The sequence below is a fragment of the Amblyomma maculatum genome, chromosome 4 (assembly GCF_055883805.1).
Source record: "Amblyomma maculatum isolate TAMU_Amacu chromosome 4, ASM5588380v1, whole genome shotgun sequence".
Lineage (NCBI taxonomy): Eukaryota > Metazoa > Arthropoda > Arachnida > Ixodida > Ixodidae > Amblyomma > Amblyomma maculatum.
The window spans coordinates 124,281,405-124,299,286 of record NC_139347.1 but is presented as its reverse complement, the minus strand read 5'-3'; the positions used below and the strand labels follow the sequence as shown (position 1 = coordinate 124,299,286).

The window sequence follows — 17,882 nt, the reverse complement described above, 5'->3', positions numbered from 1 at the left end:
ACGTCCCAAAGCGACGGAGGTCATGAGAGACGCCGTAGTGGAGGACTCCGGAAAGTTTGACCACCTGGCTTCTTCAACGTGCACTGACATCGTACAGCACACGGGCGCCTAGCTTTTCTCCTCGATTCGATCCCGCGTCCTTGGGCACAGTAATCGAGCGCCCTAATCACTGCGCCGCCCCGGCGGGGCATACGCCCTTCTATAACGTTGTTAAATTTTCTGTAATCAATAAAAAATTGCAATATCTTGACTTTCTTTTTCACCGGGATCAAGGTGGATGCCCATGGCTTCATGAAATTGTCCGCTAGCATTAAGTCGAATTTCGTTCCAATAGCCTCACGTTCTTTAGACAAAACACGGCATGGACGCTGGCAAACTGTTGGCGTGACCGCATAGGTGATGATGTGATAGTTGGCTACAGGCGTACGCCAGATCTCTTAGCTCGTTGCGAAGCAATCCTCAAAATCAGCTAGCAGGGCGACAGAAGATTCTTTGGGTGAGGTGACAAGCCCGGATTTATTTTAGCCTTTGAAGGGCGTTCCATCATCGTGAAGTGACGACGGAGCTCAGACTCGGCAGCCTATCCACATCGCTGATGAAGGTCACGGCTGTTCTCATGGTGAGGTGCTGAACCTCATCGGGGAAGTTCGTTAGGAAAACACTCGTACAGCCGTCAATCATTTGAGCAAGGCCACGTGGGATAGCTACTCCATTCTCTAGCAACTTTGACTGGTGGCTGTCCGCAATACCTTCATAGCCGCAAAACTAGTTATTCCTTACTAAGGCCAGGACACGGGACTGTGGTGGCAGCATTAGGTCATCTTCGACAATACGCGGAGCGTTTATTCCTGTATTTGCTATGTTACGAGCGCCATGGCCTGTTTCGTCGAGAACGTTTATCGCTCTAGGTCAATACAGCATGGTTCGCCTGCAAAACGTCGAGGACCAGGGTCAAATTCCAGGAACACTCACACAAGATGACGAATTCAGGGATGTTGAAGAACCCTTGGACACTGATTTGAACTGTGCCCCTTCTGGCCGGGAATGAGATGACCTGCAGTTATACTAATGCTATGGACCGACCATGGCTTCAAAACGTTTCTCAGATCCTGGGCGAGAGCGTGGTTCATTGCTGAATAGTCCTCACCGGTATCAAGTTAAGCAATCTCGTCAGTGTCATCAATCGTCAAACACAAATCAGATGTTTTGTGTGTGACCACACAAAAATAATGCTGTCACTTCCCTGTCCTTGATAGAAATAACCGTACAGGTCTGTTGGCGGCGGAGGAGCTTCAGGTTTTCCGACTTCAGCGGCCTTACCTCCGGGGACCGCTGGAGATAGTTTTCCCGACATGTACTGGGAGAACGCCACTCAGGATAGATAGCGTCTCGGCGAGGGTTTGGCGGATAGTAACGCCTAGGAAAAGATAGTCGAAAGTAATTGCGGCCGGAGGTTACAAGATTCTGACGGGCCGACATATGCGCTTCTATGCGTGGCTGCTCACCTTTCCGTGAGCAAGGGTCGTCAGGCCCTAAACCACGCAGACCTACTCAGCGGTGCGGGCACACCCTGTAAAGATGACGCGCCTCATCGTAGCAGAGGGCTCAATGGTCCAGTGCACGCAACACCTAACACTTCAGTAGTCGCCAATATACTGACCTAGGAGGCCCACGGGCAAGGCTAGGCCACCGCACTGCTTGAGCCGTGACATGCACTTGGTAGCCTGGTGTTGGTGCGTGACAGAGGACAGATGAGTATTTAGGTCTGACGTCAAGCTGGTGGGCAATCTCACAGATTTGCCGATGCGGCGCTTCTAGGAGCACCTTGTCTCGGGTAACGTCCGACATTGATGCTAAGGAAGTCGCGCTGGAAGGTAACGGGAGGACTTGTAATTCCTTCCTGACAACCGACCAAATCAGGTCAAGTAAAACAGCCATATCGCTCCCTGCCGGCATCAAAGAAACTGCAGGAATAAGCGTGCGTACATTCCGATTGCATTGACTGACTGGATGGTATAGGGGCGCCGTCTCCATGCTTGTCGCCTCGTTGAGAAATTCCGCAACAGTAAACAACGCAGCTTGCGCACGAAGACGGGCAGACAGCTGTTGCTATACCGCACACACGAGGGGATGAAGCTTCGTCTCGTCCGCAAAGAAGACATTGGCACGTTTGATGTGGCACATCCTGTCCTCCACATATACGTGGACGATTTCGTTCGTCCGCTGGTTGCGTGAGGGCCGCTTAGCTTCAGCTTTTTCCCGATGGTGCCTGTTTGGCAACGTAGTTAGGAGATTGCGGTGTAAAGTTTTTCAAGTGGACTGGGTAGTCTCATGGTTCTATGTCGAAGTACACTCCTCGAGCATGCATTAGTGAATATGAAGCTTACGCTCTTCGATCCACCCGTTGTAGTCGGCGACCAACTCGAAGGTGTCCAGCCAGTCTTCCGCATCTTCATACGCGTCGCCGGGAAGGCGGTGGTGTTCGCGGCGTGTGGTAGAGGCTGGAAGCAGCGTACCCAATATATTTAGCCATTTTTGGTGAGACCAACTGTCGAGGTTACGGCTTACTTGTCGGGGTGCCAAGAGGTCCGAATTCAGGCGATGCACCACGGAAGCGGTGGCTTGTAGGCCGACTGACCGGTGTGAAATTTGTGGTTTTTCTCGTAGACATATGCAGGTCGAGAAACGCACCCCGCACCTCCACCACATGTTTAACAGTTGTTACACATGATGCAGATGTGCTGAAGTGCAGAGAACTACTGCAGCAACTGAACAACCGCACCAAGGGCGAGGCTGCATTTCTACGTCTACTCCCTATAGCGAATGTCGTCTTCCTTCTGCCCCTAACACACGTGTCAATATTTTGCCGTAGATACTGCTTAAATACGTAGAACTGTTTATTTAGCTCCGATATTAATATTTGACTTGCTGCATGAGACGCATAACTAAAGATTTCATTTTGAAACGCTGCAGCTGTGTAGGCCACCATAGCTTTTTCCGTTGGCAGTGTTGCACTTTGAAAATTACGCGACTAACCCGGGGTTAACTTAGAACGATAGGCGCTCAACTTGCAAAACACAGGGACGAAGTGGATAGGATTGGCGCTGACCTGCACGCGTTTATTGAATCGTAGCATAAATACTTCATCGAGAACACTCCGCATACGCGTTAGGCAGTGCTACTTAATCGAGTTTAAAAACTTCCATGCTCTCTTATGAAGAAGGACAGAAGCCATGCTGACACACTTTTCTGGCCCATATCTACCTATCTTCTAGGGTTCCAAAGTCTCACGTGCTTTTTAAATCTTGGTGACTGATTATCTTTGTACCCTCAAAAGTGGCCTGCGACATTTACACGAAAGGCTCTTTTGGAAATGCATATCCAAGACGTTCTACTCTAGAAGACACTTATTAATGCAACGTGCCTTCTTTTCCATGTATATTGAACCACAGCTCAACGAAAGATTGTAGATTTGTAAAGTTATACAGGGCAGTCATTTTGTTTTATGTTTGATACCACAGTCTTTTTTCCTGTGTATATCTTTCTCAGTCAATTGTTGCAGAGGGGGTAATTGCAGGGCTCAGAAAGGAGCACCTCTACACCAATTTTCCTCCCCATCTTTTTAAGGCCATGAGAGGTGTTACGCACATAAAGTAATACTTCAAATTTGCGCCTCTCGTGGTTGTCTGTCTCGCATGATACTGAACAGGAGCCTCGCGTTTTCAAGAGTCTCAGCTACAGCCTGAAGAAGTGCAGGGGAAAATCTGCAGGCCGTAGGCGTTTCACTAGAGCGGTAAAATTGAATTACTCCTTATCAAAACAAATGGCACTTCCGGTACGAGGAAGCAATTCCGCCAGGATACCCACGTAACCTTCGCCGCATTAAGACAGCGTGCATGCTCACAAAGAATCACGTTCACAAATGTAGAATTTCCAGTTGCCGCTTCTTCTGCCGTAGATTATTTCGGCATTCACCGCCAGCTAATGGGGCTTGGTGCATCGTCACCCATATTCATGATGAATGATGCTCTGAGTCGACAGGGTGCGTTATACAAGCTCCCACACACCAGAGATTAGCTGCAAAGAAGATTGCTGAAAGTCTTTATAATTCATTGCTGTACAGATTCCCCACTTGTTGGCACGCAATAATCTCCATCCGCCCGAGAATATATCCACATCAACGCTAGGACACCGTGGTTTGTGACAGGGAACCGAACGACTGATGTCATCAATTCTGCCAACACTTTCCTACCTTCAACGCCACAATTCTTCCACGGAATGTCGTCACCACCCACCCAGGATATAGAACCCCGCTCCCTCAACGAATTCTACAGTGGGCAGAGAAGAGCAGCTGGAATAAAAATGACTAAAAGTCCTTTCTGGTTCCGTGCTTTAGAGATTCCCTACCTTGTTGGCACGCAATTATCTGCAACTGAGAACATATCCAAAAGAACAGAAGCACATCGTACTGAGCTGATGTATACCTTAATCCGGCTTAAGACAAACAAACTTGATCTGAAACAGAAAAGGTGCGATCTCATTTCCAGGCTCATGCCTGTTGAGTCCCACGTATCTACGTTGGAAGGCGAACGTGCCCACACTGTGAATGATGTTATATCTAATTATATCCACGCTGAGTCTGCTGCAATGAATGCACAGTTAGATGATCTCAAGAATCGATCCCGTCAAGACAACTATCTTTCACGGTGTCCCGGGTAGGGGCTCAGAAACCTGGACTGAGACTCAAGAACATCTTCAGAAAATTCTTTTTCAACTATTATTCCTATTGTTTCCTGATAAGAGCATACGTCGGGTTCACAGACTGGGCTCATACGTATGGAAGGAATGCTGGTTTATCGTTGTGAAATTTTAAGACAAGATTTTATCGCAGCGCACGAAATTAAAAACAAATTCTACGATAACGATTAGTGAATGCTTTCCCGCCCCACACGTCATTCCCGCAAAGTCGGCTGAGTTTCGGAAGCCTTCAGGACAGAAGTATTTATTGCGAGAGAACCAAGTGTTCATAGAGAAGAAATGCCTCGTCTATTGTTCAACAATCAATCGTGTTTATGTAGATTTTGCCGACAGTCGTTCTAGCCCTAACAGAGGACGATCCGCTGTCGCAAGGTCAGTTTCCATTCTTCGAATGTGCGCAATGTCCACAAGAAACGTTATGCTTTGCCTTCAGGTGTTCATCCGACACTGCTATGTTAACCGAAGCTTGACTCTCGAGTGATACTATAGATTATGAAATATTCGAGTGGGCAAGCGTTTTCAAATTTTGAAGTGAAATCTTCACTGCGCCAGCCAGCGAACCTTCAATGTCGCTGGGTGCCTGAAGGCGCTTGAACTCGGGCCTCTCCTTTCATGTGAAAATGTGACATTAGAATCAACCTATCACGCTGTGTCTCGTTTGTTTCTCTGTCCTCTTTGTGTAGGCTCGCTGCTTTTTTCCTAGATCAGCCTATCATAACATTTGAGTGCAAATTAGCCGGATATGCCATGCAGGCATGTTCATACGGCTTATTTAAAATGGGGCTTTATATATGGGCTGGTGGTCTACGCTACCGGGTTATACTCTTAAAGCTTAAATGTGAACCATACATTTGTAGCGCAAGGTACACTACGCTGTCCTTGAGTATTTCACCGGTGCCTGATAAAGCGTCCCATTGCCTAGTAACGGGGTTCGCCGCTATTGCAGACGACCAACGACAAGAAAAACAAGACAAACCGCTGGTGATAACTCGGTAGTTGCCACCTTGGTAGAGGCATACGAAGGACAGAAGGCTTATTCGATCGTTTCTACGGCGGTGTGCCCTTGAGTTCGACGTAGAGACGATGTCATATCACTAGGAGACTTCTACCCCCGAATAACTTTGGTTAAACGCCCTGAAATGATTATTGACATCAGGAGCAGTATATAAGACGAAACCACAAATTAAACCACTGCTCAACCGTGTGGTTAATCCCAAGTTGGGCCACAGACATCGCCAGGCGAAAGATGGTTCCGCTGCCATTTAGCTTTAACTAAAGCTAAACCACAGCTACGTTTTTGCTGCAGTGACAGTATCTTGCGTACTGGTGACGGGACATTGATCACCATTCGTGATAGTCTGAATTTTTTTTGTTTTATATATTGCTTTACTGTTAGAAATTTTGTTCGCAGTTGTCCCTGACGGAAATGGCGATTTCATAATTTTCGTATTTTATCTCCCATCGACTTCGTCCCTGACAATAAGCTCTGATCTACATGAAGGATTAAACGAGCTAAATGCACAGTTTACTTCAAATCTCCTCTTTCTTATTGGTAATTTTAAATTGCGATCAATTACCCCGCATAACTCCTACATCTGATAGTTCATCTGAATGCTCTCCCGCATCTAGACCGTCCTCTCCACTATGGATCCTGCATAAACCACACATGTTTCTTTCAATACCCGGCATCAGGAAGAAGGTCGAGCTATCGCCGACAGAACTAAAACAAATCACTCTTGAATACTTCCACGAGCACCATGCAAATTGTTTGCACATCTACACCGATGGTTCAGTGAATGCTGTGAGTTCTTCCGGCTCCATGGTCATACCCTCAATTAATACAGAAATAAAAACTAGGACAATTAACCAGACATCTTGAACAGCTGCAGAGCTAACCGCTCTTCGTGTCGCAATTCGGCATATCAGTCAGTAGAGCCCCCAGCGGTGGTCTGTTTTCACAGATTCAAAAGCAGCTCTGCAAGCCTTAAAAGCGCCTCTTCGCCGTGGAGCCCATGGCCAACTCGTAGCGGAAATACGACAACTTCATCACTGTGCAATTAATGGAGGACATGACATCACCTTCCAATGGCTGCCAGGACACAACGGTATAACGGGCAATCTTCGGGCGGACGAGGTCGCACGAACAGCCCACCAAGACGACGATTGTGCGTTGATTCCCGTTTCCAGGGCAGACGTAGAGGGCAGGCTTTGCGCACATGCGCGGGAACACACACTCTGCTTGTGGAATTCTGGCCAGTTTGCGAACTGCCGCTTAAAATCCCTGGACCCTCACCTGAAGCTCCGCCTTCCACCTGACCTACCCTGACGCGAAGAAACATTGCTTTGCCGCCTGTGGGTTGGCGTAGCATTCACAAACTCGTATTCCTTTATCATAGGCATGGCAAACAGCCCTGCATGTACAAACTCTGGATGCGACGAGTCTATAGGCCACATTCTTTGTGAGTGCCCGATATACAGTAAGTAAAGGCAGTGTCTGTGCCATACGCTGGAACATCTAGATGGACGCCCATTGACTGAAATTAAGATTTTAGGTCCCTGGCCACGGCGATCGTCTGCGGTGAAGGCCTCTCAGGTACTGCTCCGTTTTATGAAAAGCATAGGCTTAATCGGAAGACTATGTGTTTGCTATGATATGACTGTGACGTGATGTGATGTGGCATGCCGATTATGTGACTGCACTAACTACAACTATCCCTCTGTCACAACTTTTATGTCCACTCATCCCCTTCCCCCAGTGCAGGGTAGCAAACCGGTTGCTTTTACCGGGTAACCATCCTGCCTTTCCTCCTCATCTTCCTCCTCCTCCTCCTCCATTCATAAACCTTTACCTGGATTTTAACTTTGTGTAGTTGGTTTTACGGCCTCCGCGATTTACACAGCACTCTTTTAACAATATTGACCTCGTCCTTACTACCACACCTCAGCTTGTCTCCGGCTCAAGATACATACCTGCCTTATGTGGTCATTGCCTCATTTATTTGGAACTGCGAATTTATGCTGCCACTACAATAACAGCAAACGTTCTTTGTAACTACAAAATAGGAGACTTTCACTGTACAAATCTTGAACTAATAAATTTTTTACGGACTACATTTCAAGTTCTCAACCCTCTACCTGGGATTTGTACAAAAATTAAAATTTGGAGCTGTACATCCATCCCACAGATACGTATTACACCCAACGCCCATGCAAGATGGTTTAATGAACGCTTCCTGTGACGCGTGCTGAACAAGAAAGCAAGTCTATTCCGGCGGACAAAGGCCACACAAATTGCCGAACGCTGGCACGCTACCGCTGCTGCTAATACTGAATACAAAACTGTTGCATGTAAACAAAAAAAAAAGTTTTATCGGCACACGCTCCCGGCATTTTTGAAAAAAAAAAAAAAAAAAAAAAAAAACCTAAGAAATTCTGGAATGGGGTCAGCGGGAATGAGTCCTACTATACTTTCCGATGGTAGCATCGCATCGATACCTAAGAGTGAATGCTGCAAAGTATTGAACGAATCTTTGGCATCACTTTGTTCGTCTCCATGTCCAAATGTTACTCTGGTCTTTGTTCATCTGACATTCTTCCTGTGGATCCGATAATCATTGATGCTACTTGTGTATCACGTTTAATTCACGTTTTCAACTTCTTCGGGTGTGCACGGAATAACAAAGTTCTTCAAAAGAACTCCTACATGCACATATTGTTCATTCGTTAAATACTTATGCTGTCAACGAAGATTTGCTCCATGTATAGTGAGTTGAAGGTGGGGAAGGTGGTTCTTTTTGTGTTCAGTTTCTGTTTTCTTGAACATCGGGGATGTTCAAGAAAATCGGGTAAAAAACTCCCAAAATGCACAACCAGGCATCGAGATCCTTTTCTCACTTGCTCATCAGGCGTGGTGTATTCAATCCCGTTGCCCTGCGGAAGGAAGTATATCGGTCAGATGGACCGTTGCTTAAATAAAAGGCTATTAGAGCATCAAAGTAATGCCGAAGGAAAAAAGTCTGGCAATTTGGCTATCCACTGTCGGGACTGCAGTCCCTGCCGGCGCCTCTCCCCAATGTTCAACAAAACAGAAACTTTGCCTAAGAACAACAGTCAACTTACCCGCGAAATCATTGAAGCCGCCGCTATCAACGAGCAAAAACATGAGTGTACTCCTTCACTTTCCTTGCTAGAAAAATAATTTTCATTCCTTTCCACCTAGATCTGTTTTTGTGCGTTCTTTTAGTCTTCGCCTTTGTTGGTTAGTTCCGCGTTCGCCTGACGCAATTTCTTATTCGAGCAATTCTGTCTTTGAACCATCGTTTTATTACCTTAAGTTTTCGTGCGTCTGTGGTATTTTTCTTTAGCCCGTCCTGTTTTTCAGTGATCTAGGCGTATGAAGTTTTTTCAGTGTCCTTTTACTTGCCTTTTTCGGTTTGTCTGATTAGATTTCTGAGTTTTGATTTAGCGTTTTTTAGTAGTTGTTCATGTTTTCCATCCTTTTTCCTATTTTAGCGCCTTTATTTTCGCTGACTTATACAGCCTTGCCTTTTAGACTGAGCTTATGCCCGCGCTGTTTTGTTGTTTCTCTTATTGGTCTTATGCTTTCATTCTCGCTTTTAGCCATGTTTTTTCTTAGCTCCCTTCAATTATCGTTTTATCTGGGCATCACGTGAGCCCCAGTTCTGTTCTTTGCATCTGCCCCGCCCCACATCTTCCGTGTCACAGCGTTAGTATGTGTTCAATATCGGATGCCGTTCCTTGGACGCTTGTGCTCTGATAACTGTGCTCATGCGCACTTTTAGTCTTTGTGCGTATATAGAGCACAGATCGGTCGTTTTCCAAAATAAAGTTGTTAGTGAGCGCATATGTGTGTGTCCTCCTCTTCCTGGTCCTTCGTCTGCTAGCGTTCCTTCTTTGACAGTGAGCGAAACCAATGCTAGCATATGAAAGAGCCTCAAAATGGAGCGCTAGCTTGCGTGAAAATTTGGTGTATGTAGACTATTTACGTAATTAAATAGAGCTAATTATTCAATCCAACGTCGAAATAGCCGCGCAGAGTAATGGAGGCGTCCAACTGGGCTCACCTGGTGCACGACTTTCGGCGACGTATGCCTAACTTCTGTTGGCGGGAAACTTGAAATGATTTGAACGTGAACGAGGGAAAAAGGATTATTTTGCGTACAGAAATGGGCGGTAACCGTTATAAAGTGTATAAGGAAATGTAATCAACCAACTTCAGTGCGAAACATTTAGAGAGTGCTAAGGGTTTGCAATGCAGAAATGGCAAATCCTGAGTATTGCTTCTGCACACCGCACTTTACGCGCCTCTTGTCGAACACAACTATCGCTAGGTTGAATTCATCAAAGTTGACCGGCGTTCAATAATTGGTTTACAGGAAATTAAAGGCGCACTATCTGACACTCGTGGAATCCTGTTTACACATCTCGCGTACAACACAGCAGCGCTCAGGCTTCCGCATTTATAGAGTGGTGATTCTGCAGTGGTCCCGGAATATTTGTGCTTAACTTCTGGAGTACCTCAAGGTTTTGTGTTATGCGATCACTTGTTTCTGATTTATAATAGCGATCTTCCTGATAACGTTTCTTTTCAAATTTATCTTTCTACAGAATATTGTGCGCTACACCATATCATTACAAATCCCCGTGATGGAGCATGTTTGCTGTCCGACACAGTTTCTGCATAGTGCTGCGAATGCGACATTTCCAGTATTTCCAGGGCGTTCTATTATCTACTTTTAACTTGTGGTAAAATAAAAAAGGCGACTGTGATAAACGTATGATTTGGGGGATAAGTGCACTTTTGGGGAGAGTCTTGCGAAAGTGAAACCACCCTAGTCGAACGGCGTCACATAAATGGTCTTGCCAGAGTGCGCAATCTGCGTCAATGTTTTCCCTAGAGCACACTTTGCTCCCATACTGTATAACCTCAACTGCAGAAGCTCTGACAGCAACAAATCTACTTTTTAAAAGGCACTTGCAATTTTATTTTACTTGCTCGAACAGTGCTTATAAAAAGATTGCTTCTTTATATAAGCAGTTGCCACGTACAAACATAGAACAAGACCAAGGGCAACCCTTTTGTATAGCGATCTTGTTTATTCTTGAAATTCTGGATAGGCAAGACACTTATATTGTTCTGCCTTCACTGTTCTGTTTCCTCCATTCATTTTGCTAATAAATGTACGTAAATTGTTTTTTGTTAATTGTGCGCCACGGTTTTTATAAAATTTTTAACTTACAGATCACCAACTTTTTCTAAACCTCTCTTTATTTCTGCTGCCATTTTTATTGCCAGAAGTGCGTTCCACTACGTCGTTTCGCTTGCGTAGATCAGAGGGGGAGACGAGGTTCAAATACGCGTCGTTCATAAGTGCAGTTTCAAATTGTGAGCTCGATATAGGCATAACGTAAAGCTTCCTGTTGAAGGTACCGACTACTAAAGCTGCTTTACATCTCATATGAAGATGAATAAAGAATACAATGGTTTTGATGTAGAAGGTTTACAATCCCTAAACCACGCAGACTGCGGCAAACACCGTAGAAGAGCGCGCACGGTACTTTGCACTCCCTCGGGGCATCTTTAACGTGCCTGATATAGCATAGTGCCCCCGCACCCCGAGAAATGCAGCCGCCACTGTAGGGTTTTCCCGACTCAATAGGGAAGTGTGAAGTCTAAATTTTATTAGTTCTATTCATTTAAATATGAATTAAGGAAGCTCGTAACCACGGGTCTCCGAGAAGCACTGCCTGTCAATTTTCTCTTCAAAGGTAATTCTTCAAACTTTCTGAAATGCACAAAGAATACTTTCGCACATTTCCCAGACCAATACCACTTCTCAATGTATTCAGCCACAGCTTTATTGATTTGCGCCAATAGTGAAGAAAGGCTTGCACGGCTTCTTCCTACCAAATATGTTTTCTTGTGCTAGAGCCATGCTTTGATGGCTTGCATAAAGCTCTGGTCACTTTAATATCTGGATCCCCGAGGAGCGAATTGAAAGATCATTTGGTTACAAGTAAGCACCGTCACGAGAGAGGTGCAGTAAAATACACGTAAATTTTAAAGCAACTTCCTTTATTTTTCTCGGTTGTATAGAACGGCATTTGTACTCTTCGGCTGTGCTGCGAAGGAAATAATGTACGAAGCAAGTATTCTCGCCCATGCTCACCGGGAGAACTGCACCATTAAAATTGGCCGGAAATACGTGAAGGAAAAACACAATCAGAAGATTAGCGGCGCTTTTATTTGTAGAGTTCATAAAGCCGATAATAAATTTGGTACAAATAAATATAGTTTATTTTGTGGAATTTCCGTAGAATAATATCTGGTTAATGCATTCATAGCTTACATTCGTTGGATTAGGAATGTTAAAGAAATCTAGAAAATCAAAAAGTTATGTGCGCCGTGTGCGGCGATGTAGGCGTTTATACGATGCATAATAACTCATTCTGCACAGAAGGACAAACACGTTTATGTATAAATGCACTGTATAGTGCTTTGTTGGCGCTGTTTTGCTCAATATAGAAAACATAGCTGAAGCATCGTCTAACATATCGGCAACTTCTGCATCATTCAAATAGTCGATGTCAGAGCTTTAACGTAAATATTTTTGTCGATATTGCACCTAAGAAACACATTACCTAGAGGCATCCTCGCTTCTCGCAGAAATATCCGCGTATTGCGGCCCAGCATGACGGTTCTCAGAAATCATTAGTGTAGTGTTTAAGTATAAATCTGTTTTGATAATATTATCAGAAATTATCGGGACGTTCCATCTGCTTCGCGTCACTCAGAAGGCACATGTACTTATTTTAATCTAATAGCGCAACTAAAACAGGCGGCATGCTCATATTACAGTGCCTTCCACATCGGTCAGTCACGTCCTCACTCTGCACAGCCCAGCCCCTTCGTAAGAAATACTGTTTGCAGCCATGTGGTAAGTTATCATTTATTTCCCTCTTGTGTTCACGTGGACGAATGATGTATGTTTCAAGCAAAACACTAATGTTCGCAGTTGATAATTTCAGCCTTTCAAAAACGCTGCCCTGATATGCCTTTCTAGGCCTTCTGAACCATATGCTCTTACACCCTCCTGTGCAGAGGTAAAAAGCTTAACCGCATCCAACCTGAGCTCAGATAATCCTGAGCCATATAAAACCATATAAATTTACATTAAATATAAAATAAGATGGTTGCGAAACTGTGTTACTTGCCTATTTTCAACAATACGGGCGTTTCACTAGCGGCACAGACACAAAAAGGAGCTTGGTATGGCACTGTGGAGTATGCACCAAATTCAGGCCATCTCGGGACCTGACCTCCCTAGTTGTAACGAATACAAGGCAGCGAACACTGAACGGATCAGTTCCACAAACTGAACTCAGCTTCGTCCTCTTTTTCCTCGGTTCAGAAAGGCACACGGAATTACCCCCCTCTACGAAAGCGGCGACTGAACGCTGGGAATGTCCTCAAACTATATGCACACAGGAGAAGCAGGGAACACAAAGCTGCACACGCGCAATAGATCACTGCCTCTCATAATACGGTTTCATCCGCACTACGTGAACAGTTTCAGCACTTCAGCACCACCGTATAGAGAGGGTCGTTGATCCCAAGGAACCACTTCGTAGGGCACGTTACTAAGACGCCGAATGACCTCGTATGGGCCAAAGTAACGGAAAAGTAGCTTTTCTGAGAGTCCTTGACGGCGTACTGGTGTCCACATACATAAAAGATCGCCAGGCTGATAGTGAACGCTCGATTTCGGAGGTTGTACCGACTGGCATCGCGGTGTTGTTGATGTTTAATACGGCGCCGTGCGAGCTGGTGCGCTTCTTAGGCCCGCTGCAGAAATATGTCCACGTTCGCATAGGCGTTGGTGGCGTCGTCGCCGTGACTTATGGGTAGCATAGCGTCCAGCACTGTGGTGATGGGACGACCGTAGACTAGCTGGAATGGCGCAAGACGCGTCGTCTCCTTTTCAGCCGTATTGTATGCAAAAGTTGCATACGGAAGGCCTTCATCCCATGTGCGATGTTCAACGTCGGCGTACATGGAAATGTCTGCAAGTGTTCTATTGAGGCGTTCAGTCGGTCCGTTCGTTTGCGGATGATAAGCAGTAGTCCTACGATGACTTGTGGGGGTAAGACTGAAGATCGCCTGCACTAGTTCGGCCATAAAGGCTATACCGCGGTCTGTAATAATACCCGATAGGGCCGCGTGGCGCAGTATGATAGTCTAGACAAAAACTGGGCTACTTCAGCAGCAGTTGCACGCAAAAATGACTGTGTCTCGGCACATCGCGTTAAACAATTCGTTGCCACTGCGATCCATTTGTTCCCTGACGCGGATGTCGGGAAAGGGCCCAGAAGATCCATGCGCTGTCTGTGCAGGTATCGGCTGAAGAAGCCCTGCAGGCTTCAGCGGAGGTGTCTCGCCGCTGGCCATCTCGGCCTGTTCTCAAGTAGTGCTAGACTGAAGGCAGCAAAATAGGCCGATAGTACGTTTGTCGAATCTGTGCTAATGTTTGCGTGACTCCTAAATGACAAGGCGAAGGCTCATCGTGGCATGCATGCAAGATTTCTGGCCGGAGGTCGGACTGCCCAACGAGATGAAAGGTTGCCTTGTTGTGTGAAAGTTTCTCTTGTATAGGAGGCGATTGCAAATACAGTAGGAAGACTACATCAAGGCCGTCAAGATGCACAATAAGCGGGCGTAAACCGGGGTCACCCAGTTGATGCTGGGCCATGTCAGTGGTTGTGACTATAGCAAGAAACGGGAAGTCGTCGCCTTCGCTGACTATAGCAGGATTAACTGGTGCACCTAATAAGCGATCGGTGTCGTTGTGCTCACGGCCAAACGTTATACAATCGTAATATCGTACTCTTGGAGACGGAGGCTCCACCTTTCAAGCCACCCAGAGGGGTCTTTGAGGTTGGCTAGCCAGCATAACGAATGGTGGTCACTCACAGCTCTGAATGGGTGGCCGTAAAGATAGGGTCGGAAATTAGGTATCGCCGAAACTACCGCGAGACATTCCTTTTTCGTGGTTGAGTAGTGTTCCTATGCGTTTTAAAGGGAGCGACGCGCGTAATCGATGATTGTCTCAGTGTAATTTCGTCACTGAATCAGTACGGCACCGAGTCCAAAGTTACTGGCATCGGTATGAATATCTGCAGCAGCGTTTTCATCAAAATATGCAAGTATAAGGGTGGCCTGCAGTCGCCTGCGTAGCTTGTTAAAGGCATCCTCTTGATCATCGTTCCACGCAAAAGGAACATTGTGTTTAGTAAGAACGCAGCGCCTGTAGTACCATTCGCAGCCACTCGAGGTGCTCCTCAAAACTAGCCGCGAAAATGACATTGTCAAGATATACTAGGCACGCTTGCCACTTCAGTCCAGAGAGAACGGTGTCTCTCATCCGTTCGAAGATTGTTTGCACAGAACAGATACCGAAAGAAAGCACTTTGAATTCATAAAGGCCATCGGGGGTGACAAACGCTGTTTTCTCTGTCCCTTTCGTCCACTTCTATCTGCCAGTAGCCATTCTTGAGGTCAAGCGACGAGAAATACTTGGCATTGCGTAACCGATTCAATGCGCCGTTGATACGTGGCAGGGGGTATACGTCCCGTTTTTCCACCTGATTTAACTTTCGATAATCGAAGCAGAAGCGCAAGGTTTTCTTTTTTTTTCACAAACACTACAGGCGAAGCCCAGGGGCTGGTAGACCGCTTCACCACATCGTCGGTAGCATTTCTTGCACCTGGCTTCCAATAGCTTCTCGTTCTGTTGACGAAACGTGGTTTGAGTGTTCGGAAATCAGCTTGGTCTCCGCGTCAGCCATAATGCGGTGTTTGGCTACTAGGGTGCGCCCAACTTTTGAAGACGTTGCAAAGCATCCTGCAAAATCCCGAAGAAGCTCTAGGAGTCGCCTCCGCTCACCCACCGATAAATTACAATTAATGTCTACAGTTGATAGAATTTCGAGCGCATCACATCCGGTTGGCGACGGCGGCGCCAGACTAGAGATGTTCGCTGGCTCAATAAAGTTGGCCATATACGCGATGGCCGTTCCTATCGCAATGTGCTGAAACTCAGTCTCGAAACTCGTAATCTAGAGTTTCGCACAAGCGAACAAGTCCTCTTGTAGCGCAGAACCCTTTCTCAAGAAGCAAGACCACGTTCCTCTCTGCCAGTATACGTCACGGTTGCATGGTGAGTCGCTTTCTACCAAGACCATAATGCTATACTGTGGCAGACCCGTAACGGCAGCAGCTGTAATACGCAAGGCGTGCGTTGATGAACCGTCGATGCTAGATCTCCCATGGCTTGGCTCGGCGAAAACGTCACACGCGATTCTTGCAAATTAATTATCGCACCGTTAGCCTGTATGACGTCTCACGAACAACAGTGGGTAAGAACAACAGTCGCCAACAAACAAAAATTCGTCAATTGCAACTCTCGCAACGCATCTTCCTTAGCCGGGCTAATAAGATGTCCCCCAGGTGTGCGAATCTGAAGCCCAGTCCACTCGGTTAAAATTTTATTCAATTTTCTGGCTGACCAACTGCTCATGACTGAATAGTCCGCCCCCGTATAAAAAAACGCGGTAGTGAGAAAATCGTCGATAGAAACCGGTATGTCCGAAGCTGCGCACTCAGGTTCATCGTTACATGACCTGTAGTAAGCGCGATTCGGCAGTTAGCTCGTCAGGGGCCTCACCTCCGCAGGTAGCATTTCCTAGTTTTCCTGACGGCTGGAGGAGCGGGGACTCGGCGTGCGGCCAGTGCGATATGTAGAGGGACTTGGACTTGGGGAACGATAACGGGAAGAGATAATGACGCGGGACCGTGGGACGTCTGGGGAACGCATATGCGCCGAAAGGTACTCCTCGATTTCGCGCGGTCGTTCACCACTTCCAGGACATCGTGCACGCGGATGAAAGACACGAAGCCCGGCGCGGCGGTACGGACAGAACCTCAACATGTAACCAGCCTCACCATAATGGTAACAAAGGGGCCGATGGTCAGGAGCACGCCAGACATCGGTCCTTCGAAACCATGCCGCGGCTACAAGAAGAGGATAGTGCAGGTTTGGATCAAGCGTAGGGGCATTCACTCTGGCCCTGGGAGAGTCGTATCTACTATGATGCTGGTTCGGATGAGGCATATTGGTGTCCGCTTTTGGAGAATCGCACAGGGTATGCTGCTGAAGCAGTCCCCACTCGGTGGTGGTGACTGCACACCAGGCAAAGACGTTTCCGGGAAGCCTTGTCTAACTTCCTCACAAATGACCTCTGCGAGTGACGGAAGCCTCGACGATCCCGCTAGACCCTGTAGCTGAATGTGTCTCAGCTCCTCTCTCACAACAGATCGAACAAGCTCCCTTAAGGCATCATCAGAAATGTTGAAGCTGGAAGCATAGACGGCCGGTGACATGGCGGACACGTCACGGTTATAGTACTGAGCCCTGTGTCGAAATGTTTGTTCTATCGTGGTAGCCTCTGCTAGAAAACCTGATGGCGTGCCAGGTGGATTGCGCACAAACCCAGCAAATAGTTCTTGTTTCACTCGGCGCATTAGGTGGCGCACTTCTCTGACATATTTGTATGGGCATGCTCATCCGCGCGTGATCATAAAAAGGCGGATTATGTCCTCGTGGTACATTGCAAGACTTTCGCTAAGGGCTTGGCAGCGAGAAGGCAGTGCCTAATCAGCACGCTCTCTTCGGTCGTTGGCTGGCGACGAAGGAGGTCCCATGAAGGTAGCATCGTTTTGTGGTTCACGAACCACGTCCACGCTGAACCTTCGAGAGCAAATTACACATTATGCAGCTTCATTTGCCCGTTCTAATTGGTCCAGCTAGTCTTCAGCGTCTCCATAAAACTCGCAATGGAAGGACGGTAGTATTCGAGACTGGAGGACGATGAACTGGAATGAACTCTCTCCGTTAGCCACAATGTTCGTGTTGGATCTATGCATGTAGGTCACAGGCGTCGAGGACAAAGGCCCGAGCTCTGGTCACTGACCTCGGAAGCGGCTGCTGGAACTGCGGTAGACCTGTGTCAAATCCGTGGTGACTCTCGGTTGCCCTTGAGGGGTG

At 46.7% G+C, this 17,882-nt stretch overlaps 1 long non-coding RNA gene across 1 annotated transcript in view; it reads left to right on the top strand.

Annotated features, from left to right (window-relative positions):
* Window positions 1-17,882, top strand: part of LOC146192292 (uncharacterized) — a 38,865-nt gene that overhangs the window by 3,632 nt on the left and 17,351 nt on the right. Inside the window, exon 2 of the long non-coding RNA XR_014706391.1 lies at window positions 12,638-12,716. This is a non-coding gene — a long non-coding RNA (uncharacterized LOC146192292). The remainder of the gene's footprint in view (window positions 1-12,637; window positions 12,717-17,882) is intronic.